This window comes from Conger conger, chromosome 6 (assembly GCF_963514075.1).
Source record: "Conger conger chromosome 6, fConCon1.1, whole genome shotgun sequence".
Lineage (NCBI taxonomy): Eukaryota > Metazoa > Chordata > Actinopteri > Anguilliformes > Congridae > Conger > Conger conger.
Genome location: NC_083765.1, coordinates 21488140 through 21508705, shown reverse-complemented (window position 1 = coordinate 21508705; position 20566 = coordinate 21488140). Strand labels below are relative to the sequence as shown.

The 20566-nt window shown below is 43.3% G+C and overlaps 1 pseudogene; it reads right to left on the bottom strand.

The window, feature by feature from the left end:
• Positions 1–182: 182 nt before the first annotated feature.
• Positions 183–13222, bottom strand: LOC133131504 (alcohol dehydrogenase class-3-like; annotated as a pseudogene).
• Between the last annotated feature and the right edge of the window lie 7344 nt (positions 13223–20566).

The window sequence follows — 20566 nt, the reverse complement described above, 5'->3', positions numbered from 1 at the left end:
TCTTATCAAATCACAGGCAGGACAGGTTGTCCAAAGTCTGTGTATTTATGTTAATAATTCTCTTTTTTATTGTGCCATAGTCATCAGAACTGCCATTTGACTTCATGTACATGATTCTGGCTTCAGTCACGGTGGAGCCGTGGTGTGGGTTTGGGTAGCCATCTCTCTTCAGCCTGCCTCTTTTAGGCCATTTTGATGACCGTTCGAATGCTGGAAAGAGAAAGAAAATCACTGAGTGAAATCAGCCTTGATTCTGAGTGATAATGCTTTCAGTACTTGACTTTGAAAGCACAATAAAGTCATTTTGTACCTGTCAATCTGGGTGACAGTCAGATGTGAGTGACCGCTCATAAGGCCACTCAGGCTGGAAAATATAAGCTGGTCCCAGATACACTATGTGTCCTGACATGCATACAAACACTCCTGGTAATAAGTAAGGCAAAATGGCCGGCAAAATGGCCGGCAAAGTCTACACCAGTACACAACACAGACATGTCACTCAGGGCTCTGAAGCCTGTTATGCTGTGAAGCCTTTGGGATATACGATGTATATCCATGCTGGATGGCATCTCAAAATGGAAACTGATACTTGAATGGGTCTTGAAAAAACGGTCTCTTATCATTTATCTTATTAAAGTGTGAATGAGCTTTGCCTTACAAACACCTACAATACATAACACACACAAACACACACGTGCAAATACAGTGCCAGCCAAAAGTAGTGGCATCCTTCAAAAGATGGGAGAAAATGGGTAATCTGTGGTGAAAACCTGCCTGCAACTTAATGAAATCAATAAAACCTTACATTTTGAAATCATTCAACAGTAACCTTCACATTTCCATGAGAACCTGACTTGCCCTGAAAGATCTCCTTATTGAAGCCACATCGGCTGTCTGCAATTTGAAACAAGATAGCCTACTGCTATCCTACAGAGCAGAACACCATGTTCCTGTATCCCCAAGTACTCACATAACCCCCCAGGTGCCTATATCGTGAAGCAGGAGTTACTGCATAACTGCACTGAGCAAACCCCTAGATATAGCACACTGGAGAAAAATCTACTGTACATCCCACACCCTGAAATACAGGGTGCCCTGGCTTTTATGGGGCTGTTTCCCCTCTTTCCCCAAACCAATGAACACTCCCTTTTGGTTACAGGCATAAGACACTGTTCAGACAAACACGTACAGTGGGAGCAATAATTATTTGATCCCTTGCTGATTTTGTAGGTTTGCCCACTCACAAAGAATGGAACTGTGTAGAATTTTAATCATAGGTACATTTTAACACTGAGAGACAGAATATCACAAAATAATCCACAATAACAATATCATATACATTTTATACATTTGCATGAAATAAGTATTCGATCCCCTACCAATCAGCAATAATTCTGGTTCTCTCAGACCAGTTAGTTTTCCAATAAGAAGCACTCCTAATCTCAACTCATTACCCAAAACTCCTGTGTCAACTCGTTACATCGTTATGTAGCTGTATAAAAGACACCTGTCCACACAATCAATCAGATTCCAACGTTTCCACCATGGCCAAGACAAAGGAGCTATCTCAGGACATCAGGGACAAAATTGTAGACCTGCACAAGGCTGGGATGGGCTACAAGAAAATAAGCAAGCAGCTTGGTGAGAAGTTAACAACTGTTGGAGCAATTATTAGAAAATGGAAGAAACCCGAAGTCACCGCCAATCTCCCTCGATCTGGGGTTCCACGCAAGATCTTGCCTTGTGGGATATCAATGATCATGAGAAAGGTCAGGGATCAGCCCAGTACTACACAGGAGGAGCTTGTTAATGACCTGAAGGCAGTTGGGACCACAATCACGAAGAGAACCATCAGTAACACATTACACCGTGAAGGATTAAATTCCTGCTGCGCGCGCAAGGTTCCTCTGCTGAAGAAAGCACATTTACAGGCCCATCTGAAGTTTGCCAAAGAACACCCGGATGATCCAGAGGAGGCTTGGGAGAAGGTGATGTGGTCAGATGAGACCAAAATAGAGCTATTTGGCATCAACTCGACTCGCCGTGTTTGGAGGAAGAGGAATGCTGAGTAGAACCCCAAGAATACCTTCCCCACTGTGAAGCATGGAGGTGGAAACCTTATGCTTTGGTTGTGTTTCTCAGCTGAGGGGACAGGACGACTTCACCGTATCGAGGGCAGGATGAATGGGGCCATGTACCAGGAAATTTTGGCCGACAACCTCCTTCCCTCAGTGAGAGCACTGAAAATGGGTCGTGGATGGGTCTTCCAACATGACAATGACCCAAAACATACGGCCAAGGCAACAAAGGAGTGGCTCAAAAAGAAGCATATTAAGGTCCTGGAGTGGCCTAGCCAGTCTCCAGACCCAAATCCCATCAAAAATCTGTGGAGGGAGCTGAAGCTTCGAGTTGCCAAGCAACAGCCTCGGAACCTTAAAGATTTGGAGAGGATCTGCAAAGAGGAGTGGACCAAAATCCCTCCCAAGATCTGTGCAAACCTGGTGAAAAACTACAACAAACATCTGACCTCTGTGCTTGCCAACAAAGGTTTCTCCACCAAGTATTAAGTCCTATTGTTCTATGGATCAAATACTTATTTCATGTGAAAATATGATATTACATTTATAAAATGTATATGATGTTGTTATTGTGGATTATTTTGTGATTCTGTCTCTCAATGTTAAAATGTACCTATGATTAAAATTCTACACAGTTCCATTCTTTGTAAGTGGGCAACACAACAAAATCAGCAAGGGATCAAATCCCACTGTACATAAGTCTCAGTCTGTACTGGATATGCAATATGAAAAAAGGAACACAGGCATCGTGAGAAAACTTATACAAATGCACCCAGGCATCTAAGTGTGTCAGAGACAAGAGCGGCAATTCACAACAATTAACACCACCAGAGTGATGTGCAGCACCTGCAATCCATAAAGTAAACATGGCTTTATGACCCTCCTAAATCTGGAACATGGACTGAAGTAAAAAGAGCTGGGGTTTTACTCAGAACAGCTATCCAGCTCCATCAGTATTCCTGCTTCAATATACGGGCCGCATGCTCCCCAGACACAGCACACTGGAAAACAATCTATTGATCTCTTGGTTATATAAAAGAGTGTGGATTGCAGGGTGGTTACTCTTTGAGGCTGAAGTGAACGGGACTTACAAAAAAAGCTGATGCATTGTGAAAATGTAGATACACTAATGATATAGAGCATGATGGCATGTTCCTGGAGATCTCCCATCCTGTAGGTTTTCACTCGAACCCTATCAAAGTACACCTCATTCAACAGCTAGAGCAGGGCTGCCCAACCCTGTTCCTGGAGATCTACCATCCTGTAGGTTTTCACTCCAACCCTAACAAAGCTCAGCAAGAGATATCTTTGAGGTGCTAAATAGTAGAGTGTGCCAAATTACGGTCAAATGAAATCTTCAGGATTTCACACACACACCCACACACATCAAACATTCATCAATCAGTAGCAATAGTGTGAATCCATAATTCTCAGTTTGCCTGTGTAACCAGTGGGTCATTGTGAATAGTACGTCCGGGTTACGTCCCGGGTAGTTGTTTACATTTTGCCACAGTAGCTACTGTGAGCTCAAGATCATTCATTGCACAGCTGGTTTTGATCTCGCAATCACGCTAAAAGCAGCAAGGATAAAACCAGGAAGAGGCAGCTTGTGGAAGGCTTGCTCTTTGTTCATTCTGGAATCCATTTGTGGGGAATAGATGGGAATCCTGGCGAGTCGCCAGGTATCCTCCTTTTGGGTGTTTTCGGCTGCAGTGCGGGCGTGTGTCAAACAGTGACTACGGAGTCTGCCATTGCTGTTTTGTCTGAGTTGTTTTTATGTATTTTTGTTTATTTGATTTGTTACAAATTAGGTGTTTGATTGGGCAATGTTCGATGGCCCTTGGCTGCTTGTATTTATATAAGATTTTCTTCCCACTAAGCTCAGCTTCCGGGTACTGGCTGGTCCACTAGTTTGAGCATTAAGCTTAGTGTATTGACTTTTCTGTGTTCTCCTTTCTATCAACAGAAGCCAGTGAATGTGGTTCCAGTGTATTGGGGGCATTGGGTGGTTCCATTCCTGCACTGTATGAGGTGAACTAAGCAAAAAGTTAATAAGCACTTTCAAATCATTCTTGTGGTTTGCCGTGTATGCCTTGGTGTGTTTTGATACACTCTTAGATATTGGAGCACGCGGAGTGGTTGCTGTGTTGAACTTCTCTCTCTCTCTCCCTGTATGCCAGGTAACTACTCTCATTGGCCAAATTAACTATTTGCTTAACTCTGCTCACTTTAGGACTGCCAGTACCCTGCACTTGCTATTTCCCTGCCTTTTACATTACATTACATTACATTATTGGCATTTGGCAGACGCTCTTATCCAGAGCGACGTACAACAAAGTGCATACCCATAACCAGGGATAAGTTCGCTGAAAGACCCTAGAGGGAAGTACAATTTCAACTGCTACCTGTACAACAAAGATAAGGACAAGGGCCATTTTTTTTTTTTTTTTTTTTTTTTTTGAACAAGCAAACAAACAGAGCAAAACTATCCAAACACTGCCTTTTGTCACGTTTCAGGTCTGTCTCGCCATGTTTTATGTTTATTCATGTTGTCTTAGTCACGTAGTGTCTTATCATGTATTATGTTAGTCTAGGTTCGTCATGTTGTTTAGTTATGTTTCGTTAAGATTTATTTTCTTGTCATGTTTAGTTATGTTTCGTTACGATTTATTTTCTTGTCATGTCTAGTTATGTTTTGTACGATTATATTACCTTGTTATGTTGATTGTTATCGTCTTAGTTTCGCTTTGTGTTATGTTTTGATTTATGTTTATTGTTACGTTAACTGGTCGTTGTTTATGCATACACTTTTACATGTCTTTCCGCAAACCTTGCGTTCCGCCTTTTCTCTCTCTCTCCTTCTGTCATTCACTCCCTAAGTGTTTCCACTTGTCTATTTACTAAGACTACTAACGCTAGATCAGGATTGGGTAGAAACTAACAAACTAATCATGTGTTCATGTTACCTTACGTTTCTCGTGCATGTCATTTACTAATTTACTAATGCTAGGGCAGGATAGGTTTATTACTAACGATTACTAATCTCCTTGTTAAACTTGTCATCCATTGCACCTGTTTTCCATTTCCTTGCTACGCTCTAACTAATTGTCTACACCTGTCTACACCCGCATTTATAGCCCAGTCGCGCTACTGTTCACTGCGAAATTGTCTGCCTCTTGAACTCCAAAGCAACTCTTGAGCATTACTATTATTGATTACACGTTACGATCCAAGCCTGTTTACCGACCATAGTTTATTGATTTCTGTTTTGTTGACCACCGCTTGTTTTTGCCCACGTCCTCGCCTACCGTCTTTGTACTTTTGCCTCGCTGATTGTTTTATGGTTTCGACTTCCGCATCGCCCTCGACTACGACTCTGCCTGCTGTTCGTCTGTACTTCAGCCCCGCTGACAGCTCTCCTGCTACCGGACCTCCCTGCACGTTTACCGACTACGAGTTTGCCTCTTCCCTCGGCACCGTACTTTTTGTTTGTTTATCGTCTGTTTGGCTGGATCTACGTGTATGGACTTTGCTTGTTGTGACTACGCTCCTGGGATTCGTCCCAAATAAAGCCCTGACGGGACTTTATTCCATTATTGTTTCTGAGTCGTGCATTTTTGGGTCCAACCCCCACGCACCCGTCTCACCTTTCTCTCTATATGCTGATGGCTTGTGTGCTTTTAACTATATTACCTATTTTTGTAATGAAGATGTGCTATTGATTAATTCCTCTTTAATGAGTCAATCTATTTAAAACATATTGCCCAGTCTAACTGGAATACCTGTCTCTGTCTTATTTGTACAGCTTAATTCTGGGGAAACCTGAAGAGTGTGAACTGCAAGTCTTAAGGTGCAAGGCCTTAGGTGGCTTAATCTGGTCTATGGCCAGGTGTAATTTTTTTTTGTTGCAGGGTTACACCTGCAAAATAATTTACTGTCTTTCAACCTTTTGTTTTCATGTTCTTTCTTTGTTGTTCTGTTCTTTAACCATTTAGGATTTTTACGCATTTTACCTTTTTCCACTTGTCATGAGGTCAAAACCCTCATTAATCTCTTCCAGGGGAAGGTTGTGGGTCACAAACTCGTCCACCTTGAGCATCTTGTTCATGTAGTCATCCACCAGCTTGGGCACACTCTCCACACTTTTCCATCCTGAAGGACAGGAATGCACCACACAAACAGCGCTGAGAAAAACAACACTTTCAAACATGTAGCATAACATGATGAGAAAAAGAACACTTTTACCCTAAGGCACACAGAGAACCACACAAAGAGCACTGACCAAATTAATTGAGAAAATAAAATCCATCCTGATTTCAAATGGCACATGAAAATATCAATAGCAATAGCAATATCACATTTACACAATAGCACAAGTAGAATTCTTCAAACCTCCATTTGACATGCTTACCCCCAAAGAAAGTTCCCCTCAGCGTACGGCCCAGCAGGAGGGTTAAGGGTGCCAAGGTCATGTCTTTCTCCGGAACGTACCCCACGATCACACAGGTCCCCCAGGCATTACAACACGACTCCAGAGCAGCTCTCTTAAAGGAGAAGAGCACAGTTTCACCTCAGCCAGTGTAGCACATTATTCCCAGAACACAGAAGGTAGCGGCAACCTTGACAAACCTTCATAAGTCAGATTTGCGAATCGCAAGTGTAGGGCAACATTAGCTTAGGAGGTAAGAGCGGTCATGTGGCAGAGTTCCTGGTTTGATCCCCTGCCCTGGATATGCCAAGTGTCCCTGAGCAAGAGAACTAACTCCCAATAGCTCCTGGTTGCCAGTCCATCGCAGGGCACACACACCATTCACGCACACACTTATACGGGGAGAACATGCAAACTCCAGGCCCCAGCCGACTGGGATTCGAACACAGGACCTCCTTGCTACCCTCCTTGCTACCCATTTTACAGTTTAGTAATTTCACTGGTGCCTTTACCTGAAGTGATTTTACAAAGGTGCCATTCACATTTTACCAGCGCAGTTGATGGCAGGTGTCAGACAGGTAAGTCACAGAAAGTGTCTGCTCATCAATCTCACCATCACTTCCACGCTGCCGACACACTCCAAGGCGAAGTCCACCCCCCATTTGGTCATCTCTGCCAGCACCTGGTTGATGGGCTTGTCTTAGTCCTTGGGGTTGACAAAGTCAGTCGCCCCCAACAGTTTGGCCTTGGGGAACTTGTCCTTGTTGATGTCCACAGCAAAGATCCTGGATGCCCCGGCTGCTTTACACCCCATCACTGCCGCCAAACCCACGCCTCCCAAACCGAACACCGTGCACGTGGACCCAGGCTCCACCTGGGGGTGGGGGGTGGTGGTAGACAGTATGATTTGTTATGGTGAATTCATTTCTTGTGGTGAGTTTGCTTCAGTTCAAAAGGACAAAAAAACACTGTAGTTTTGGAAAATGTTTTTGTAAAACTGATTGCAACTCAGTAATCTGATCAAAGTTTGCCATGTGTATGTAACCATCATGTTTGTTTGTTTTTTGCTGCCTTTTGGCCAGGTAAGTGTGGTTAATGCTGCAATCACTTCTGTGAAAAACACCCTCTTTTCAATGTTACCAATGTGATTGTTATTGTGTTTTATGATCTATGTTTCAATGTATTGCATTTTATTTTTGTAACCGAGCTAAATGGCATCCCCAGTGGCGACTGTATGTATGAGTGCTATGAAGTTGAGACTTAGAGCTGTGAATCCCTGCAGCTGTAACAAAGTGTAGTGTTTTTAACTCCTTGGCAAAAATTGCCACCTTGGCAGAGTTGATGGCGGCCCCGTATCCTGTGGAGATCCCACACCCCAACAGGCAGACTTTGTCCAGGGGGGCGTCCTTCCGGATTTTGGTCAGTGAGATTTCTGGGACAACAGTGTACTCAGAGAAAGTACCCAAGGCAAAAAGCTGCGTAATCTGCTTCCCTTGACAGGTGATCCGGCTGGTCCCGTCCAAAAGTACCCCCTTCCGGAATTCCTCCCTGCAGGTGACGAAAATACACATTTACCTTACAAGAGCAGTTTGCCTAGAAGGCACAAACAGTACATTTTGGATTGTCACACGGTTGTCTGTCGCTTCACTATCTCGATGAAAATAAACAGTTTCTTAACACCCCAGCAGGGTGGGCTCCTGTCAAAAATTTACTCACATATTGAGACACAGTATGAGCTTATGTGTAGAGCCACCTCAATCTTTCTCCCATAGTGTTCCCTGCCTCCACCTCAGTGGCTGGTGGTTTGCTAATAATCAGCAGCATCTTGTCTGTCCGAGTTTGCGGTGACCAACATTACACCCAGTGAGTGAGCAGCTGTGTTTTCAGCGGCAGCTGGCAGGCATACGGAGAAATAATGTGATGATCCAGGATGTTCACTTTAAAGACTTGTTCAAAATGATTTGTTTGTGCCCAAGACAAGTCCATACCAGTGTGTCTTGCACATGTTCGTTTTTGGAGACAGGCAGTATTCACACTCCCCACACTGAGCTGCGCCAAAAGGGATGACCGTGTCTCCTGCAGAAGAGAAGCAGGGTACAGAGTGGGTTAAAGGGAAAAACTCACAGCGCAACACGTTTACAACACCTAATGGCTAACAAATCTTTTCACCTTTGGAGAATTTGGTGACCCCGGGGCCGATGCTTTCCACTATGCCAGCTGCCTCATGTCCCAGGAGGATCGGGAAGGTGTGGGAGTGGTGTTTCTCTCAGGACCTGTAGGTCACTGTGGCACACCGAAGTGGCTACAATCTGTCCCAAAACCATACAACAGCTGTTCACCTTCTGTTCAGTCTGAATGAGCACATATCCTCCTAAACACACACACACACACACACTTCTACACCATGTTTAATAGGTAATATTGAGAAAAGTGTTTCTCTGGCAGAAGCAGTGATCCAGCATAATGGTTTACTATCAGAAGGACTACTTCTGTAACCGTGGCGACGCTTGCGTGTGAACATTACCTTAATGCGGACCTCATGGGCTTTGGGAGGGGCCACCTCCACCTCTTCGAGTGAAAGAGGCTTCCGTGGCTCCCAAGCCACCGCCGCCTTACACTTAGTAACCTGAAACAGCACAGTCCAGTTAACACCAGTTTATTTGGTCTCAACTCACAATAAGGCACTTGGCTTAGCTATAGTTGTTAACGCTAATTTATTGATGTCCTAATGCGTTAATTAAGCATGAAATTGATTTTTCATTAGTTCATGTATTGAAATATTAACTAATGTATTTATTCTGCGAATATTTATTCATCAGCAAACCAGAGGATAAACTTTGTACTAGCTAACCATTAGCAAGTACTTTTAACTGTTTTTCATTCAAATATGAATTGACATTAACTGATGTAGTCACACGGACGCTGAGGGTAGAACTCAGAGGCTGAGGGTCTAGCCAACACAATACATGCAAAATACTGCCATGATAGTTGCGAGCCCAGGTCGGCGTGTATTTAGAGGGCTCCTTAGAGTTAACTTGACAGGAACCGGCGTATAAACGCCCATGGGTTCCCTTCGCGTCAAATTACAAGAGCCATACACCACCAATCCTTTTACGGGCCGAACTTGACTGCCTTTCCCAGCTTGGAAACACCACGAAAGCACCAAGCCACTGATCAGTCGGTCTTTGATCAATATCGTCCCCCTGAGTATTCAGTTGTAATTTAGGCTGAAAAGGTACAAGATGAATTAGTCATGGAGATCACGCAAGTTACATACAAAATAGTTTATTCGCCGACAGGTTGGTTATTAGCTTTAGAATATCACAGTCAGTTACAAAATACACAAATTAAGAATAGAGATAGAGTAAATAATCATACCTAGCCTGCTTTGGCTACACACAAACACAGAGTATAGAATATGCCGTGTGGGAAGTCGAATGCGATCTTCCGTTGCTACACATACATAGAACGTGCTGTGTCGGAAGTTGAATGCGATCTTCCCAGATTGGTCTGTCTCCCTTGCTTTTATGCCAAATCATACGTTTGAAACCAGGCGGCAGTGCCGTAAATCAACCTGGAGGGGTAATCAAATCTGGAATTTAGACCCCCACCCTTGGGGGTTGTTAAGTAGGGAAAATGAGATGATTACCAAGAGAGGACATGCAGGTTTTCCCTTGAGTTACTGAAACTATGGTTTATTAAACTCCATTTGGTATGAAATGTATCTCATCCGATTCCTTGATTTTACCGGATCACATCCATACCAAACAGATTGCCCTTATGTTTTATTATGTTGCAGTTATCATGAAACTTCCCTCCTGATTATCCATTTTACATGCACTCCCTGTTACCATTACATAAGACTTAATGCAATAATACAAGGATCACATGGACAATGTTTTCAAGGTTTTACCGGGTCTATTTACTATCTTAATAGCAGTTTTGAATATTTAATCTAGGAGAGCAGTCACCGGTGTAATGACAGCAGTGCCCAAATGGGGGCACTGTGGTAGTGTCCTAGCCTTTCCCATAGGAGATGTCCAGGTAGTGGGTCACGGACGCATTCTTTTCCCATGAGTTTTTTAATGGTCCTTGTGGTCTAACTGACCTTAAACCACTCATATATCCATCATATATCTACCCCTTATCTCCTTGGCACCGATGGCCTGAAACTCCCCAAAAGGTAGTATTGTCCTCTGTTCCTTTGACACATGCCAGAAACCCCAACTCTCAGGCTCCTCACAAATGGCAGCCCTTCCTGAGCCCCACTTTGGATACCCAGTGTCGTAGGGCTGACTGTGGGTTGAGGTGTGCTCTGTAAGGAGTGGATCAGATGTCGGATGGTCGGGGGGGGGGGGGGGGGGGAAGGTTGCAAGATATTATATCTATGAATGTAGTTGGGAGTTTTCATGATAACTGCATTATGCTGTAAATATGTTTTGTGCCTCTCATGGTAATATACCTTTTGGATAAACCTGATTTGGGTGAATGAAAGGAAAGGAGACAAAACCCCAGATTGCTTGGTTTCTTCTCCTTATCTCAAAAAATCTAGGCCTTAGTTCTTGACCCTAAAAATGGGTCACCCATCTATAATTTACAGCCAAACTCGCACCAGTGAGACCTTGGTCAGGGAGCTAAAACACATGGCTTCTACAGAGACAGCTTTTGCCCAGTTTCCCCTCGGCTCCTGGATGGTTATGATATCAAAGGTAGACTGTTACAAAAACTAGACTATTACACCAGTCGCACTGAACCAATCAGAATAACACCAAACATTACTATATTCTGACCTGGGATTATCATGAAACATCTTTATGCCACCTCCAGTATTCCTGTGCTCAAACCCTGTAAGGAATGTGAGAGAAGGGGGGCTCCCCAGGGGTCCCAGGAAAACTCCTCCAGGAGCCCTTCTCTAGCTCTCCCCCACAGGCATGTGTGCCAAAAGGTGGGGGCTAACAATGCATGCTCCGGGAGGGGGAAGTCAGCAAGCTGACCAGCGAATGACACCAAATGTTACTTATTACTGGCTTACACATTGTTTTTCTCAAAGTGGTTTAGCTTATGCAGAAATAATGGGATAGTCTGGTAATACTATGCATGTACTCAACCTACCTTTCCTGTTTCTTTACCAACAATTAGTCATTTGAAAACCAACATAAAGCATGACTAGTGTTTATTGTGTCAGTCAAATATTACAAAAGGATTATATCTAATATTTTCTCTTTTTATCTAATAGATTATATTACACTGATCCTCTGTGTTGGATGTGTACTAGTCCATTTATAAAGCAGTATTCATTCAAATGAAATACTCACACAATGGATATGCAATACAGGGAGCTTTATTGATGTGTGCGCTTTGGGAACGTCTTCATGCATTTAGTACATTTTAGTACATTTTACCACAATTACTTATTATAATTTTACTTCACATTTTGAACAGAACATTTAACTTGGGAGTATTTTCCATAATGGTATGGCTAGCAACGTTGCTCCTGGGTGTAATATGAAGCTCCTGGACATCAATTATGGGTGAAAGGAGACCAATTGAAAAATATATACATATGTTGTCATTTTTAAAATTATCCCAAAACATCATCCCAAATCTGTCTTCTCTGGATTATCAGACAATGCTAGAACAGAAAAACACCAATGCTGCTGGAAACATGTATTTAAGTCTAAACAGTAGCTGTCTGTGCGTCATAATGAAGCTTAAAATGTTGACTCTTCCCAGGTGATATACATACAAACTTTTCACAGACCACTTTGAAATTACAACATTCTTTTTCTGATGAAAAAATATTAGGCTGTCTTCACCACAAAAGTGATCATTGGCGATAGGAGGGGAAGAGGCTGTTTCTGATTATCTATTGTTACTTCACTGTCCTGTATTGCCAAATATGAAATATAACTCTTTGCCAAAAGAGGATCATTTTGATTGGGGTTGATTGTTGGGGTTTTTTTTTTTTTTTCAAGTGGTTTGGCTTCTGCAGAACTGAATAGTCTGGTAATAACATGTACTTACCTTTCCAGTTTTTTTAATCTTTACAAACAATTTAGAAGTCACCAGATGTTTTCCACCTGGTCCACTCCATCTAATCCTTTGAGATTAGCAAATATTTAAGGACTAGAGCCCCAGGAATTTGTAGAGATCAAAATGGGACCAGGCACAAGTCTAAGAATTGTATGTGACCAAGAATCACATCCCACTAACATGAAGTAAAACATAAACAGAGAAATGAAACAGAGAACTGAAAACAGAAAATTAATTTCTGTTTTAGAGAAGAGAAATTAATTAAATTAAATGTTAAACACTGACCACTGTCTACCTGTTGACACAAATCAAATGTGCTTTGTTATGTATGAACTTAAGAAGATGACATGAGAGATTTCGGTTAGGGTGCCTCTCTTTTTTCCATGACTGAAACTTGAGATTTGGAACCTGTTCCCAGCCAACCAAAAATTCTTGGTCTGTTGAAACTTGTCAAATCTGCACCAGAGAGATTTCGATTTGGGTTCGGTTCTATTATCCATGGGTACATTTTGAATGTATATTTTATTCATTGAGCAGACACTTTTTATCGAAAGCGACTTAAGTGAGAAGCAACAAATCTATGAATAGCAAAACATACATGTAGCGCAGTGGTAGGCGGAAGGTCATTCCATCACTGAGGAACCAAATCAGAGAATGTGCAGCTCACCCACCTGGTGCTCATAATGAGGGCACCACAAGGTGACCAGAGCTGGTGGACTGAAGTAGTCTTGCTGGGGTGTAAGGTGTGATTAAAGTCTGGGTAAGGTCACCTTAGCAGCCCCAGCAGAGTACAGTCAGGTCACATATTTGTCACCTTATTGAACAAGGTCAGCCCTAGAACTATGTTAACTCAGATAACCATTGGGCGACATTGGCTCAGGTAGTAAGAGCAGTCATCTGGCAGTTGGATGATTGCCGATTTGATCCCGCCCTGGGTGTGTTGCAGTGCCCTGAGCAAGACACCTAACCGCCAAATACTCCTGACGAGCTGGTTGGTACCTTGAATGGCAGCCAATCGCTGTTGGTGTGTGAGTGTGCGTATGTGAATGGGTGAATGAGAAGCATTAATTGCACAGCACTTTGGATAAAGGCGCTATATAAATGCCAACCATTTACCATTTACCATAACCACTCTATACAATTGTGGTGAGCAGAAAAGCATCTCAGAACATGTAGAACCGTGAGGCAGATTACATTATTGGCATTTGGCAGACGCTCTTATCCAGAGCGACGTACAACAAAGTGCATATCCATAACCAGGGATAAGTTCGCTGAAAGACCCTAGAGGGAAGTACAATTTGAACTGCTACCTGTACAACAAAGATAAGGACGAGGGCCAATTCTTTTTATTTTTTTTTTGTTTTATTTTTATTTTTTTTGAACAAAGAAACAAAGAAACAGAGCAAAAGTGACCAAAGTTAACTATCCAAACACTGCTTACCTAGCCAACTAAAAATACCGATACACAAAGCAAGTCACAGAGACAACAATTAAGGTTCACAGGGAGGTAGGGAGGGATGGGGAGAGGTGCTGCTTGAAGAGGTGTGTCTTCAGCTTGCGCTTGAAGGTGGGGAGAGATTCTACAGTTCTGACCTCAACGGGGAGTTCGTTCCACCACCGTGGAGCCAGAACAGACAGTAGTCGTGAGCGTGAGGTGGAGGTTCGGAGAGGGGGAGGTGCCAAGCGGCCTGTGGAGGCTGAACGAAGAGGTCTGGCAGGGGTGTAGGGTCTGAAGATTTTTTGTAGATAAGCTGGAGAAGACCCTTTAACTACTTGGAAGGCTAGCACCAATTTTTTGAATTTGAGGCGAGCCATGACAGGCAGCCAGTGGAGGGAAGTAAGCAGGGGGGTGACGTGTGAGTATTTTGGAAGGTTGAAGACCAGACGAGCTGCTGCATTCTGGATGAGTTGGAGGGGTCTGATGGCGGACGCTGGGAGGCCAGCCAAGAGGGAATTGCAGTAGTCCAGGTGGGACAGAACCGCCGCAATGTTCTCGGAAAGGGACAGTCTGCTGTCCATCACCACGCCGAGGTTCCTTGCACTGGGTGACGGCGTGAGTGTGGTATCCCCGAGGGAAATGGAGAGATCCAGATGGGGAGAGGTATTAGCAGGGATGAATATCATTTCAGTCTTGCCTGGGTTGAGCTTTAGATGGTGGTTGTCCATCCAGCTCTGGATGTCCCTCAGGCAAGCAAAGATACGGGCTGAAACCTGCGTATCAGACGGCGGGAACGAGACGAAGAGTTGGGTATCGTCCGCGTAGCAGTGGTAGGATAGCCCATGTGCAGTGATCACAGGGCCAAGGGAGCAAGTGTAAAGAGAAAAAAGAAGCGGGCCAAGGACTGAGCTCTGGGGAACTCCTGTGGCGAGGGGCCGAGGTGTCGATACCGAACCAGCCCAGGCAACCTGGAAGGAGCGACCAGAGAGGTAGGACTCAATCCAGTCCAGGGCTGTGCCACAGATGCCCGTTGCTGACAGGGCAGACAGGAGGATGGAGTGATCCACAGTGTCGAAGGCAGCAGAGAGATCTAGAAGAATGAGGACAGAGGAGAGGGAGGCTGCTCGTGCGGCATGGAGTGACTCACTGACGGAGAGGAGCGCGGTCTCTGTTGAGTGGCACGATCTGAAGCCAGACTGATGGGGGTCTAGCAGGTTGTTGTTAGAAAAGAAAGAAGAAAGTTGAGTAGAAGCAGCTCGTTCTATGGTTTTAGAAAGAAAAGGAAGAAGAGATACCGGGTGGTAGTTCTGGATGATGGAGGGATCCAGGGTAGGCTTTTTTTTAGCAACGGAGTGATGTGTGCCCTCTTGGAGGATGCTGGAAAACAGCCGGAAGACAGGGAGGAGTTGACAAGGGAGGTGACGAATGCGAGAATGGGAAAAATAAAGAACAACCTATAAAACACTAGGCAAGAAAACAAAGAACCTTGAGACGCAGAGAGCCGGTATGCTCTCACTAACACTCTAGGGACCAGGTCCCAAGCACTGAAAGTGTTAGAGAGTGATTATTAGCAATACTAACACTCTGGGACTGGGTCCGAAGTGCTGATAGAAGTAATAGTTAATAGTTAACTTTTAGAATTGATTGGTCTTAATGAGTAAATACGTATAAAAAAAAGAACTGAGCTCTAAAATAAATTACCTTGTTGTGTAATATGGTATGTTTTGTTGTCCATGAGAGTGCAAGCTGAAAACAGGCCAGTGTGATAGAGACGTTGCGTAGCGGGTCTGTGTGTGTGTGCGCGCATGTGTGAAAGTGTTGACAATGGAGACAAATTGTCTTTTAGACTCTGATTAGGTCAGGTGCACCTTAAAAAAAAGAAAAATTAAGTTAATTAAGTTAAAAAAAAATGTTTTAAAAATAAAACTAATGCACATTAAAATAAGTAAAAAGGAAAATGATTAATAATAAGGTACAGACTGGTAGTGGGGTGAGGTAATAACCATGAGCTCAAAGAGCTCAAAGAGGCAAGACCCAGAATTTGCGGGTCCTATGAAAATAATGCATGACAGTATGGGTCGGCAACCACACACCAGTGTATTATCATTTTATACTGTAAAAATAAACGTAAATGGAAATATGTTTGAAGTAGATTTGTGGAAAAAAGAAACAATGTCAAAACAGGAAAAGCAGGCTAAGAGGGAAGAAGGAGATACATCTGCAGTCAAAAAAAGAATAATTAAAAAATAAAAATCTATTTTTTAAATGTATTACAATGTATTACCTCCTGTTGTGCATTTCAACTGCTCTTTTGATCCAAATTTAGCATAACTCGCCGGCATATACACAATTGACCCGGACCTAGATTACCCTGCATGTCTGCCAGATCACTATCAGCAACACCCGGCACTGCGAGACCCCCACTTTCCAGCAGTGGGGCTGCGGATAGCTGAGTCAGGCAACAGCCTCAGCAAGCCCAGATTCCACGGGAAAGGTAATTTCCACCACGGGCAAACTGCACAGAATGCCCAAACCCCAGAGTGGGTCAGGAAGACCAGGGTCTGACGGTCCTGCAACTCATCTCTGGAAGATGTTAGAGTTGCAGGCTGTGTGTGAGGACCTGCAGATCCGACTCAGGTGGGTCCGGTGGAGAAGGTTTGGTGAAACTGTTAATGATGTTCTTGAGAGACTTACAGAAAAATAAGACGCACATAGTGGAATGGAGAAACCTGGAGATAACAGTCTCACCCCATACGGAACCCAGCTGACTAACTGCTTCATGGATGGTTTGCGGAAAGAGCTGGCTTCAGCAAAAGGATACTGGACTTTGGGAAACGGTTCCCCAGGGTAATGTCACGATGCAAAACCCTGGTGGCTGCCCTGGATGGAATGGCTGGACTCAGATGCCACAGGGCGCTGGTGTTTTCCTGAATCCTGGCAGCCAAACTGGATTGCAAGGACAATGAAGGTGTGCAGGGCGCATGCACGGGGTGGTGAGTCCACAGGTTTGATATTGATTCCCAGTACTGGCTTGCTTTTACGTTTAAGACAAAACAATACACCTGGTCTAGACTACCACAAGGGTATTCTCTGCTGCTCTACAGGAGAATTTGGAACAGTTCCAAATACTAATTCAGTATGTTGTTGACATTCCCAATTCAAGATTCACTCAAGCTGCTAAAATTCCTAGTAACAGGGCTGCAAGGTCAAACAAGAAAAACTCCAGTTCACCCTGATTGAAGTTATATATCTAGGCCACAAAATTTCTAAAGCAGGAAAATATTTGGGAATTGACAGAATCCAGGCGATTTTCGATTTTCCTAAACTCCAAAGTAAAAAGACAAAATTATCTTCTCTAGGCATGACAGGTTATTGTAGACAGTGGATCCCTGACTACTTGGCCCACGGCCTAAATCTCTCTGCTAACGATAAGGTTACATGGACAGGGACTGCTGACAAGTATTTTCAGAAATTAAAACGAGAACTGACATCAGCCCCGACTTTGGGCCTCCTGACATTAACAAACCCTTTCTTTTGACTATGAATGAGAAGGCTGGTTATATGACAAAACATGGTGATAGAAACCTGTTGCATATTATTCTCAGAGACTTGATGCTGTCACTAGGGGTCTCCCCCCTTGTCTGCGATCAATTTCAGCAGCTGTTTCTGCATCGATCGTTGCTTATCGCCCATTTTTGGTTCCTCATGCAGTAGCTGAAATTCTGCTAAAACAGAAAACTGCTCATTTCTCATCAGTCCGATTTCCAGGTCACTTGTTTGCCCAGGCTGCTGAACCTTTTTTTGCTGCCCGGGTCCACGCCAGCCACTGCAAAAGGAGGGATAAGGGTGAAAGACCCACCTCAACCAACACGCAAGACCAGCTAGTTCTCACAGAGTTTAAAAACACATCAAGGAGCACATGATAGTAAACTCAGCTCCCAACATGCCACACCCAGACAGGAAAGCCGAGGGGTTCAAACCCTTCAGAAAAGCAGGCTGCAGTGCCGAAGTAGGCCTAGCCATATTAGATCTCATCTCCCTCATCATTGTTCTGCCAATCATCTTGGTCCATGAGAAATTCTGCAACAACACCTGGTAGGCCATATGCAGTGGTGTGAAAAAGTGTTTGCCCCCTTCCTGATTTCTTATTTTTTTGAAAAAATCCAAACCTACATGGCCCTGTGTGAAAAAGTGATTGCCCCCTAAACCTAATAACTGGTTGGGCCACCCTTAGCAGCAACAACTGCAATCAAGCGTTTGCGATAACTTGCAATGAGTCTCTTACAGCGCTGTGGAGGAATATTGGCCCACTCATCTTTGCAGAATTGTTGTAATTCAGCCACATTGGAGGGTTTTCGAGCATGAATGCCTTTTTATGGTCATGCCACAGCATCTCAATAGGATTCAGGTCAGGACTTTGACTAGGGCACTCCAAAGTCTTCATTTTGTTTTTCTTCAGCCATCCAGAGGTGGACTTGCTGGTGTGTTTTTGATCATTGTCCTGCTGCAGAACCCAAGTTCATTTCAGCTTGAGGTCACGAACAGATGGCCGGACATTCTCCTTCAGGATTTTTTGGTAGACAGTAGAATTCATGGTTCCATTTATCACAGCAAGTCTTCCAGGTCCTGAAGCAGCAAAACAGCCCCAGACCATCACACTACCACCACCATATTTTACTGTTGGTATGATGTTCTTTTTCTGAAATACAGTGTTACTTTTACACCAGATGTAATGGGACACACACCTTCCAAAAAGTTCAACTTTTGTCTCGTCAGACCACAGAGTATTTTCCCAAAAGTCTTGGGGAACATCAAGATGTTTTCTGGAAAAATTGAGACGAGCCTTAATGTTCTTTTTGTTCAGCAGTGGTTTTCGTCTTGGAACGCTGCCATGCAGGCCATTTTTGCCCAGTCTCTTTCTTATGGTGGAGTCATGAACACTGACCTTAACTGAGGCAAGTGAGGCCTGCACTGCCCTACAAAGCCAAAGTGCAGTATCTGCAAAAATGCCAAAATGAGAAAAACAGCTTTTTGTGTTTTTCTTTCGCCAAGTTTAAGCATACAATTATATTTAACTACGGGAAATTCAGCAGTACAACTACGAAACTCTAGTAGATTGAAGAGCAGATACTGCACTTTCGATTGGTGCAAAAACATTTTTTTGCAAAAAATGCAGATACTGCACTTTGGCTTTGTAGGGCAGTGCAGACCTTTTGGATGAGTCGTCGCTGCGCTCTTGGGGTAATTTTGGTCGGCCGGCCACTCCTGGGAAGGTTCACCACTGTTCCATGTTTTCGCCATTTGTGGATAATGGCTCTCACTGTGGTTCGCTGGAGTCCCAAAGCTTTAGAAATGGCTTTATAACCTTTTCCAGACTGATAGATCTCAATGACTTTCCTTCTCATTTGTTCCTGAATTTTTTTAGATCATGGCATGATGTCTAGCTTTTGAGGATCATTTGGTCTACTTCACTTTGTCAGGCAGGTCCTATTTAAGTGATTTCTTGATTGAGAACAGGTGTGGCAGTAATCAGGCCTGGGTGTGGCTAGAGAAATTGAACTCAGGTTTGATAAACCACAGTTAAGTTATGTTTTAACAGGGGGGGCAATCACTTTTTCACACAGGGCCATGTAGGTTTGGATTTTTTTTCTCCCTTAATAATAAAAACCTTCATTTAAAAACTGCATTTTGTGTTTACTTGTGTTGTCTTTGACTAATATTTAAATTTGTTTGATGATCTGAAACATTTAAGTGTGACAAACATGCAAAAAAAAAAGAAATCAGGAAGGGGCAAACACTTTTTCACACCACTGTACATCTCCGCATTCCTGACCCAGAGTATAACACATTTCTGAACATTAATGATGTTACTCTAGGGTTCTGTGATTTTCTGTATCTGTTTTTGTCTTAGGGTTTTCAGTCCTTCTTTCCCTCTGTGACCACTATAGTCTGTCTGTCTGTCTGTCTGTCTGTCTGTCCCTGCATTCCCACTCATTGATCCCACTTGTTCTTCATTTAGTGTCTCCACCTCCCACTCCTTATATAGATTTCCTTCCTGTCTTTCTCGCTTCCCTCTCACCTGTTTCTTGTTGTCTGTTCAGTTCTGCGATTGGTTCCCCCTGCCCAGGTTCTTGACAGTTACACCCATAATCAGTACATTGTTAGTTGCATAATCACCTAATTGATTCATACATGATTACAATGTTTATTGTAAAAGTGTGTATAAGAGTCTTACTGTGTCTGATGCAAATCAGAAAGCCGGTAAGCTTTCTCACTTTCTGTCATTTCTTTGTGTGTGTGTGTGTGTGTGTGTGTGTGTGTGTGTGTGTGCGTGTGTGTGGGTGTTTGTGCACATATATATCTGACTCCTGTTCATGAAACCTACATTATGCATATGAGAAAACGAACTATTCACAAATCAGTATGTTCAATATATCCATGTCAATCAGGAAATAATCAAAAAACATTTACAAATCAAACCATTTTCAAGGACACAGTTGTAATAATCGTTTGCAGACAATTTATTGAATGAAACCCTTCAAGATGTCACCAACACCCAAACAATTACATCATTTTATCCACCAGTAG